Source organism: Enhydra lutris, unplaced genomic scaffold, assembly GCF_002288905.1.
Source record: "Enhydra lutris kenyoni isolate GAN:26980312 unplaced genomic scaffold, ASM228890v2 scaffoldscaffold312, whole genome shotgun sequence".
In the NCBI taxonomy this organism is placed as follows: Eukaryota; Metazoa; Chordata; class Mammalia; order Carnivora; family Mustelidae; genus Enhydra; species Enhydra lutris.
The window spans coordinates 24,541-35,010 of NW_019154396.1; positions in this window are offsets into that span (position 1 = coordinate 24,541).

A 10,470-nucleotide genomic window follows, 5' to 3' on the forward strand; every position below is an offset into this window, starting at 1 on the left:
TAAGAGTTTTTGTAATATAGGCCTACAAATGAGAAGAACAGCATTATTTTTAGGTAGGAATAACCTTTCATGTAAATGGCATTCAATGTACATGATCTCTAGTATCAAACTCTATTGCAAATCATCATCTGTTAAGCTGATCTGCAATGAGATGATATACATTTCATCTTTGTAAATATATTTTGCACACACATAGGTACTACCAAATACTGATAGCAGTTCACGTGATAGTAATTGGGTACATGTATCACTTGGAAATCATATATAGAATTTTTTAAAAGATTTTCTTTATGTATTTGACAGAGAGATAGAGAGCACAAGCAGGCAGAGCGGCGGGCAGAGGGAGGCTCTCCACCAAGCAGGGAGCCTGATGCAGGTCTTGATCCCAGGAGCCTGGGATCATGACCTGAGCTAAAGGCAGACGCTTAACTGACTGAAGCACTCAGGCGCCCCGTATATAGAATTTAGGAAAGTCTTAATGAGGTGTATATTTTGGCTTATTATTTTTTGAGACTTTAATTATTTATTAAAGACAAAGAGAGCAAAAGAGAGCATGAGCAGGGGAAAGAGGGAGAATCAGGCTCCCCACTGAGCAGGGAGCCTGACGTGGGCATCCATCCCTGGGTTCACAATGTGAGCCGAAGGAAGACTCTTTTAGCTTATTATTACATTGAGGATTAATTCATTTCCATTGAATATTACGTGGAAGCTCCTCAATTGCACAGAATTTTGGAAAATGACAAGTTCATTATCATTCACCTCAAATTCCAACAGATTATATATTCCCTGCAAATTTATGGGAAAACAAGATTTCACTTCTTGCTTTAACTTTTGACTAATTGGCAAATGTGACTAGCAGCTAGATGGCAATGCCCACATCCCCGTCTTCCCCTTAAGGTACTTTCCACACTTTAGAACCTGGTGTCTGAGAATGGACGCACCTTTGCATTACAAAAGTAGTCTTAGTTGATACTAATGTGAAAGAGTATAACTGTATATACCTATAAGGCCCTGATTTTGAAATTCATCTACTTTTCTTGCATCACATAAGATTAATCTGTTTTTTTTTCTCAACCAATTAAATGAAAAAGCAACTTTTAGCATACAAGACCCTCAAAAGCGGGCAGTGGGCCTGATGGAGCCCATGAACCACAGTTTGCCGACTTCTGATCTATAATATTGCTTTTCTAGCCAGGCTGACACAATCCAGAATCTCAATTTTAATAAGGTAGAAATTATGACTTCATCTACCAATCAGAGATTCAGAGCAAGCACAATGCTGGGACTGCCTTCCTATCTGATATGCTGTACGTGATTCTCCAGCTAGAATTCAGATGCCCTGCTTCTAAATGTCGAGTTTCCTGCCACTGTGATAGAATCATGAAGTGTTTCTTTCTGTTTGAAAGACAGAGTTTGAAGGCTAACGGACTTCCTTCTGTCCCGTTGTCCCCTCTCAAATCTCATCTTGAGTTGTACAAGCCTGAGGGGAGAATGGTGCTGAGCTATAGTCAATATGCTATCACAAGAGAATGAGTCAGTGCTTTGAGGATGACATCTGTCCAGTTCCACAGGCTCACCAAGAGAAGAACTGTCCATGTACTAATGAATCATATAGATGCACAACCTACTAACAAAATTCTATTCACATGGTTCAGCAAACAAATATGCAGAGCTACCTTTCAGCCCTATTAATTCGCTTTAGCTGGGCACAATTATGCAGTGCACAAACCAAGCAACTCTACAGAGCACTCCTGAGACCACAGCCTCTGCTTCTTAACAAATATCTCTTGATTTCATCCCTATTGCTCAGAGCCCTCAAATAGGAACTCTGCTCATGACCTCCATTGAAGAATAGCTTCAAACACAATAAAGGAGGAAGAAATATGGTATCTCCTAATCATGACAAAGATGATATTCTATACTCTATTTTCCATGTGAGTCTGTAAAGAGGTGACATGGCAACAAGGACAGGGCAATGAGAATGGTAATGCCCTGCTGCCATTGAGAAGAACACAGCTATTACGTACTTGTTAACAGGAGGGTGCTACCAATGGTAGTCATAGACACACCTGCCCTGTCGTTATTCTCTTGACAAACAATACTAACTTTGTTGGATTAAAAAGAGTAAAGAAAACCTCATCTAAACTGAGAAATTCTCTTACACATACCATTCCATGGTTAGAGTCTGCGTAACCAACAGGAAGAAGAAATGTAAGAATTCTCTCAACAAGGAAGATCATTTTTAATGTAGGAATTCACTTCCTGCTTTAAAGAAAAAGAAGGATGATTTCTCCTTGCAAGCAACAACCACTGCTTGCAGCCAATGAGACACTACCACAACCTCAAACTGTCCTTCTCCACTGAGCATTTGTTCAAAACAATCCTCCCCAAGCTCCTCCTAATGCATAATAAAAGCAGACCTTCTTTTTGCCTCTTCAGACTCAGCAGTGGTTTGCCATAATTTGCTTTGTCCCGAATGGCAAATCTTCTGCTTTTCTCAAATAAGCTCATTTTGCTAGTAAAATAACTGGCTAATTTTTGTTTAAGGTTGACGAGTGCACTAGTAGAGTTATTAATTCAGAATAATGATAAAATTAAAAATTCTTAGTCAGGGGCCAGGGAGAAGGGCAGAGGGAGAGAGGGAGAGAGAATCTTAAGCAGTCTCCACACTCCATGAAGAGCCCGATGCAGAGCTTGATGTCACGTCCCTGAGATCCTGACCTGAGCTGAAATAAAGAATCTGATGCTTAATTGAGCCCCACCACTGCTGGTTTTCAATATCAACACCTCAGTGAAGCAAACTCTCCAGGGCCTGGTCAGGGATATGAATCTACCATTGTATGACATCTATAAGGAAGGGGCCCTGATTTAGTTCCTTGGTTCCTAAAACCCTGTACAATTTCATAGGTTTTCAGTATCATAGAAAGCAAAGAGAAAGACAAAACACTGTCTTTGATGGAGGCATAATTTTGGTCATTCATTTTTTAAATTTTCTTAACCTATTAGGAACAAGTTGATTTTAAAACTTTTATGGAAGTTTAATGGACAAATTAAAATAAAGGCAACATTTAAGAACAAAGTTGTAGAACTACAACAGCCACAGAATGAACGAAAATCTATTACCTATTTTATTTATTTATAATTTATTTCTGGTTAACATACAACATTAGTTTCAGGTATACAACGTAGTGATTGAACCTTTCTATACCTTATGCAATGCTCATCACAATAAGAGTTACCATCTGTCACCATACAAGGTTATTAAATATTATTGGCTCTATTCTCTATGCTGTACCTTACATCCCCATGAATTATTTATTTTAGAACTGGAATTATTACCTATTCTTTGAAACAGTTTTTTTCCCCTTAAGTGCATCACAGTATGAATAAAAATGTTTCTGTATGGTATACATAGGCTTCACAAATATGTTTGAATCCCAAGAAAAATTTCTTTTAGATTAGATCATATGGAGAATAATTTTTCTACATTTTTTACAATATTTTTACATATACATAAATGCATAAATGTAGATAACATTTTAATATTTTCTTGCCCTTATATTATAAAAATATAGTCGTATATAGTAAATTTCAAGACTATTAGGAATTAGCAAAAATGTAAAAATACTCCAACATTAGGAAGTTGATATAAATAAAATGGTGGTTTTCTTTTTCTCTGATTTTAAATCACATGGAAATAGTTAACAGAGCATTGGCATTTGTGCAGGAAATTCTTGGGAAGGTTGAGCATGATACAGCATCTGACTCATGTACGAATGTCCCCCGCAGAACATAGAGCACTAGTCCTCGCAGCCCCAGAGCCGCCTAGAAGGAGGACATATTTCCCTGACGTTTTGAGGTCAGGAGTGTAAAGGTTCATCCCCCAGTGCTGGTTGTGTGCTATAATGGGAATTCACCTTCAGGGCTGTGTCTGGACACAGGGACATGGACAGCCACCCTCTGAGCAACTGTATGGGAGAAACTGTGGGTCATGAGAGGCTGCCAGTGGGAGAGGGGACATCTGAGGTGCTATGGATCTTGACCTAAGAAAAATAAGACAAACAGACCCCTCTCACTCCAAAGAATCCCACAGGCTTATAATGTAAAGCTCAAATAAAAAATCAAAATGTACTCGGGATTGAGGGTTATTCACAATAACCTGCTTCCCACCTAGGCAACCCTGTAGAAGTCTTCTGAGAAGAGCAGTTCTGGAGCATTTTATGTTGAACCAAGCGTGTGATGATCCTGGGAGGCCCCATGAGCCCAGATGATCTACTGATGTAATCGTAATATAATGGGTTCCGAATAAAACCTTTTCAGTCACAAAGGTAGATGAAATAAATATATGTAATACACTTTTACACACATTCCTAATTTTCAAGTAAGAACAGTTCATAGACTAAGAATGGAGTCAGAATCTAGGTTTCAGCAGATTCATTGCACCCAAACTTAGGGTCATTTATGAGAATAAAAAAATAATGGTATTAATCATAACACTGGATCTGCATGGGGGTGGGGGGCTTGCTTCCCAGGCATCAGCTCCTTCCCTCTTCTCCGCCGGGGCTCATGGCATCCATCCAAGGTAAGGTATGAAGATGGAGCCTTCCAGGCCTTTCTAGAGCATGATGTCCTTGGTAACTCACAGTCAAAAGTGTGTATTCATAGGAAAGGTTAGGTTGTAGAGAGCCATCTTCTTTTCATTTCTCATTCTTAGGAGGAAGACCCCCTGTTATAATCACAAACTCTTGGACTCTAAGGACAGACTAGGACCACAAAATACAAAGAAGGTTTTTTTCTGACAAACATCGGGGTGAAGCTCCCCTGGGACAGGACCCAAACCTATATCGGTTTGATTCCCCAAGAGACACTGGTTCTGCACCTGCCACGGACCTGCCCAACCCCTCAGTGATTTGCATGTTTCCCCCAGAGCCCATTTCTGCTCTTCAGCATCTTTATGTAGAGGTAGCTCAGACATTCAGGGTTAAAAAGAGCCTCAGGCTGGGCCTCAGATCGAACATGGAAGTCCTGACCCAACTCCTCTGCCTTCTGCTGGCCTGCCTCCCAGGTGAGGAGGGGCGTGCAGGGGACATCCCCGAGATGGTGGGAGTCCTGTCCTCCTGACTGTGGGATCTCCCCAGGGATCCTCCCTGTGGATCCCTGACCTGGGGTCTCCCCTCCCCCAGAAAGCCAGGTGCTCTCAGATTAGGGGACCAGGGCAACCAGAATCTTCTGGGAGGAACATGGAGTGGGACCTGGTAAACAATGATGACTTTGTGTTTTGCTTCCTACCCAGCTGTCCGAGGGCACGCAGGGCTGACCCTGTCTCTGGCCTTCCTCTCCCTGTCCCTGGGAGAGGGCATGTCCATCACCTGCAGGGCCAACAAGAGCGTCAGCGATTACTTGAGCTGGTATCAGCAGAAACCAGGCCAGGCTCCTAAGCATCTCATCTATGATGCTGATAACCTCAAGTCTGGTGTCCCAGACCAGTTCTCTGTGATTCAGTTGGACAGAGAATTCATCCTCATATCAGCACAGTAGAGGCTAAGGATGCTGACAGTTATTACTGCCAGCGGGATTATATCCTTTCCCCCAGGGTGCTACAGCCCCGAGCAATAATCATCCCAGGGCTCGGTGGGTAGGGCAGGAGAAGGAGTGGGCTGTGCTTGCGGTAGTTACAGTGGCTGCATTTTGCTCTGTGGCTGTTCATTCGGGCAGGAGCTGCTTTGGGGAAGGGCTAGCAGGGCTCAAGGATAAAGGGACTTTGTCCTTTGAAAGCTTCCTTTCTTGATGACACAAATCCCAAACCTCAGTAATTCTAAAATGAAATCTCTCTTGTAGGCCTGCAACAGAATTCATCCATGGGATGGACCTTGAATCCTATCTCTCAAAACACTCTGAAGTAGGCAAAAAAAGGGAACCCGCATCCAAGCAAACACTACTATACTACTAATACTGCTATGACTAATACTAGTATTGCAAATACTAGTACTACTAACGTTAGTACTAATACTTTGGGCACTACTACTGTAATGATCCTACCACTAACAAAACTAATAAACATCAACAACTACACTGTCAACTGCTATTGAGTGAAATCTTGAGGACTTACTGTGTATTGAATACTGTACAAAGGACTCATTCATGTAGAGCAATTCATCTCACAATAGTCCTCTAGAGATGAGAAATCAGAGGTTCTCAGAGTTCACGTTACTCAACATGTTAGTGGTTGTAAAGGAAGAAGACAGAAAAAGAATCTGTTATTGTTACTCCATAATTTCTACTCATTATTTAACTACATTCATTTAAAAAAAATTAGTACAACTAAAAACAGATCAAGACAGAGACTGTCTCTAGCATCCCAAAAGCTCCCTCAGTCTCCTTCCCTGTCAATTCCATGCCCAGCCCCCACACACATACCACGAGAGGCCACCCCCTTCGGTTTTCTATCCACATTGAGCCGATATTCTCTGTTTTTGAACTTCATATAAGTGGAATTATACAGTACGTACTGTTTTGATGTCTTGCTTCTTTAGATCAACGTGTTCTTTGAACGTCATTTCTGGTGTTGGTGTGGCCATAATTCGTTCTTTTCCTGCTGAATAGTTCACTATTACATAAATACATCACAATTAGTTTTTTCATTCGAAGGAATAGTACGGAAGTCTTGTGACATAATAGGAAAAGTGGGCATGCCTCAGGGTATTTCAGGCATTTCTTAAGACAGTGTCCCTTTTATTTTTGGATCATCTTTGCACACATTACACAGCATGTGTCTAATAGAGAAAATATCCATGAAGCTATTCTTATCATCAATCAATACAACATACTTTTTTTTCTATTTTATTATATTATACTCTGTTTTAATCCATTAGTCTATCTTTTATTATTAAAACATACGATCATGACACTCATTCCTTAGCCCCAAAACAGATAAAGTCCTTCATTTTATATATTACTGCCCTGGAAGATATTTCTCAGTGTGACATTTTATAGAGGCTCAAGGCCCAGAAATCTGAAAGTATCCTACAGCAGATCCCCCAACGTGATGGGGGTAACTTTTCCTTCCTGTGAGTCATGGGTCAAGTATTAAAGAACTAGAAAAAAGATGAAACAGAAAATATAAGGATTATGAAAGAAAGAATAACAACCCATGATATTTTAACCTTTTTTGGGTGAGATTTTGATACTGGGTGGTAAAAAGAAACACAATGAACAGGTTTGGCAGACTTGATGGAACCTGAGCAATTAGGATAGATCAAGACAAAATAATTCTATGTTTAGGAATGGTGAGCTGGTTGTTGAAAAACAGCCTTAAATCTTAATGTGCCTGCGGATGAGACATACTTGAATTAGTTCTAAGTTTGTCTTCCACGTGTCTCTCTATAAGGTTCCTCAGTATACCTATGATGACCATGATTATGGGAACACCGAACACAGTAGTGATAGTAATAAAATAAAAAATAATATATGCAATGTGTTTGATACAGTGCTTAATACCTTACTTTTGTTTAAACTGTAAACAGAACCATTGTTGTCACAGTTTCAAACACTCAGAAACTGAGACAAAGGGAAGGTAAGTGGATGGGATCAATATCACACTTCCATAAGCAATGGCGCTTTTCCCCAGCCCAAATGGGGTGACTTCATGGACTTCTCTGATAATATCAGAACCTTTGGATGGATAATGTCTGACTATCAGTAAGCTCTAACTCCTGATGTGATGACCATTTATGTGGAAGTTGGAGTAGCAGTTATAAAACTGCTTCCTTGAAATGTATAAGAAGGTTGGGAAAGCGAGAGTTGAATGGCTTCCGTTTTCTTCTCAATGGGCTTGTGCCAAAGGCCATCTGGAGGAATTTAAGCGATAGGTAAGGCAGGAGGACACAGGAGAGAAATCCTTCCCTCAGGCTGAGCCTTCAGCATCCTCTGCCATGACCACCTAGGGATGAGTTGCTCAAGGGCAGAGAAGAGGACATGAATGATCTTGGGAGCTGGAAGCCCAGATGGCCCTTTGCAGCCCACACTGCTGTCCAGAGCCCATGTCAATGCCTGCGTCAGTGCTCTGGGGGGAGATCTGCCTCAGTTAGGACACAGATCGAACCAGGGAAGCCCCAGATATTTGCAACACATATAATCAAATAGCTTCTAATAAGCCTAGAGAAATAACTAGTACAAGTAAGGGGAGAAAAAGAGCCACAATAAGCAATTCTTTGTGCAAAGATGGTAAGTAATTACATACAAAGGGGGTAAATTTGATCAGTAATGAAGGAACTGCCCATTAAAATCTCACTGTGTTGTTGCTATGGCATAACCAGATGGGCTAATGTTGAGCAAACTGCCAAGATTAAGTTGTGGTGAGGCTATAGAGCTAGTGGACACTTCACGTGCTGCTGCTGAAATATGTATTGGCACATTTGTGTAGGAAAGTTGTTTCTGATTATCTACAAATGAATATACACCACCACGGAACTCAGTACTTTTTTACTCTGATACACCCAACAGAACTGAGAGTGTACGTGCTCAAGGAATGTCATGACAGCATTGCTTATGACAACCCCAAACTGGAAACAACCAGTTACTGATCTAGAATGGAATGGCTGCTTAAATTATGGTATTTGCAAACATCTTTATCCCTTCTGTGCTTTATACCTTTTAACTGACAACTAAGCGGTAGGAATTCATGAGAACTCCTCAGGACAGAAGTTCCATCCCTCACAGGATACACTTTAGGGCTGGGGATGCAAATTGCCACATAGAGTGAAATATTTATTAAATAGAGGGATTATGAGGTAGCCTGTGGTCAAAGGGAACTTCTATCTCACTTTCCCAATTAGACTGGGGTTACTGGGGGCCATGCTGAAGGATTAGCATTAATATAGGAATAACCTACCCACACAACATAAGACATTGCTGCCATTTCCTCAAGGACTCACATGAATCTTAGCTCTAGAAAATTTATTTACTTATTTACTTATTCCAGAAAGTGCAAAGAAAAGAAATAACAATATTGGGAAGGAATTCAGATTACGAATATGGAGATCAGGGCTTGGAAATATCTAGATCTTTGAATCTTATAAATGACCTCCTCACATGGCCCTCTGAGGAATTAGGAACAGTCTTTCTTCAGTCTACAGGTAACAGAGGAAAATATCAAAGCCTCCTCTGTCAAGAAAGAACTTTTAAGAGAAGGTTTTTCATTTTTTAGGTATTTCAAGGCAAGAAATTATGAGATAAACAACCAAACACAAAAGGAGACTTTTAACATTTTCATGTTAAGGTTTGTAGGAAATAGTAATATTTTTGAAGTCAAATGTTCTTAGGAATACATTATACAAAAAATAGTTTCAGAACAAATACACAGTAAATAAACACGATGGATGAATAATTTTCAGCCAAATTTGCACATATTGAGGTTTCACATATGATAATGGATAATGTGATTCTTATTTTTTTAATATATTTGACACAAAGTGTTAGATATTATGATTTTTAATTTAACATGTGTAATGAATAGTTTCCAAACTCTTCTTAAGATTTATAATATTATCTTATATTTTCCTTTTTGTTTTTTTCCTGTTTTCTCTCATTTCCAGTGGTTTAACTTTCTGAATCATTCACCAGCAGGATTCATTAGGAGGGCTGGGTGTTCAACTGTAAGATTCAGGATTGCATTGGCTAGCAATCTAAGAAAAGATCAAGGGAGAAAACACATGAAAGAGTAAATAAAATGACAGTTAGTAACATACGGGACATGGGCTATCAATCCTAGTTCTATCACAACTTGTCATCAGCACCCAAGTCCCTCCATAGAGTTCAGGGTTTACTTTCAACACCATTGTTACCTAATAATTCTTCCATCTCTGGTACAAAATTGCACTCTAGGAGGAGTTCCTAGAAGATATTCAGACCCAGATCTGTTGTGTAATCTTGCCTGGACTTGCATGTATTCAGTGACTCTTCAGTTCAGTATGACCTTGGATTTGAATTCCTTGAGATCTAACAGAACTACAAATTCTATTCCTTCGGTTTCTCTAGGATTTTGTTTGCCCAACAGTGACTTGAGTTGTGAGGTAATTTAAGGCTGACACAAATCCCACCAACAACTAACACCTACATCAGGCTGACACAGGCAGAATCATCAGGTTATGTCCCAACTTTAATGAAGGATGGTTGGCAAACTGATGCCCCAAGCAGCTCTGACCCTGCACCCTCTTCCACGGTAACTGTGGTTCATGGAAGGCCCCAGAAAATGTCCGTCATGGGTACAGGTGACCTCAAATTACTAGAAGTTTTATCCCAGTCCTTGCTATTCTCACCTACAGAATCTCAATGTGAACTACAGACTCAGAGCTGCGGATGCTGAACAGAAAAGCCAAGTGAGAGACAACATCTTCTCACACAGAACTAACAAGGAACCAGACTCCCTGACAGAAACTGCTTACACGTGATGAGGAAGCCTCTGTATGGGAA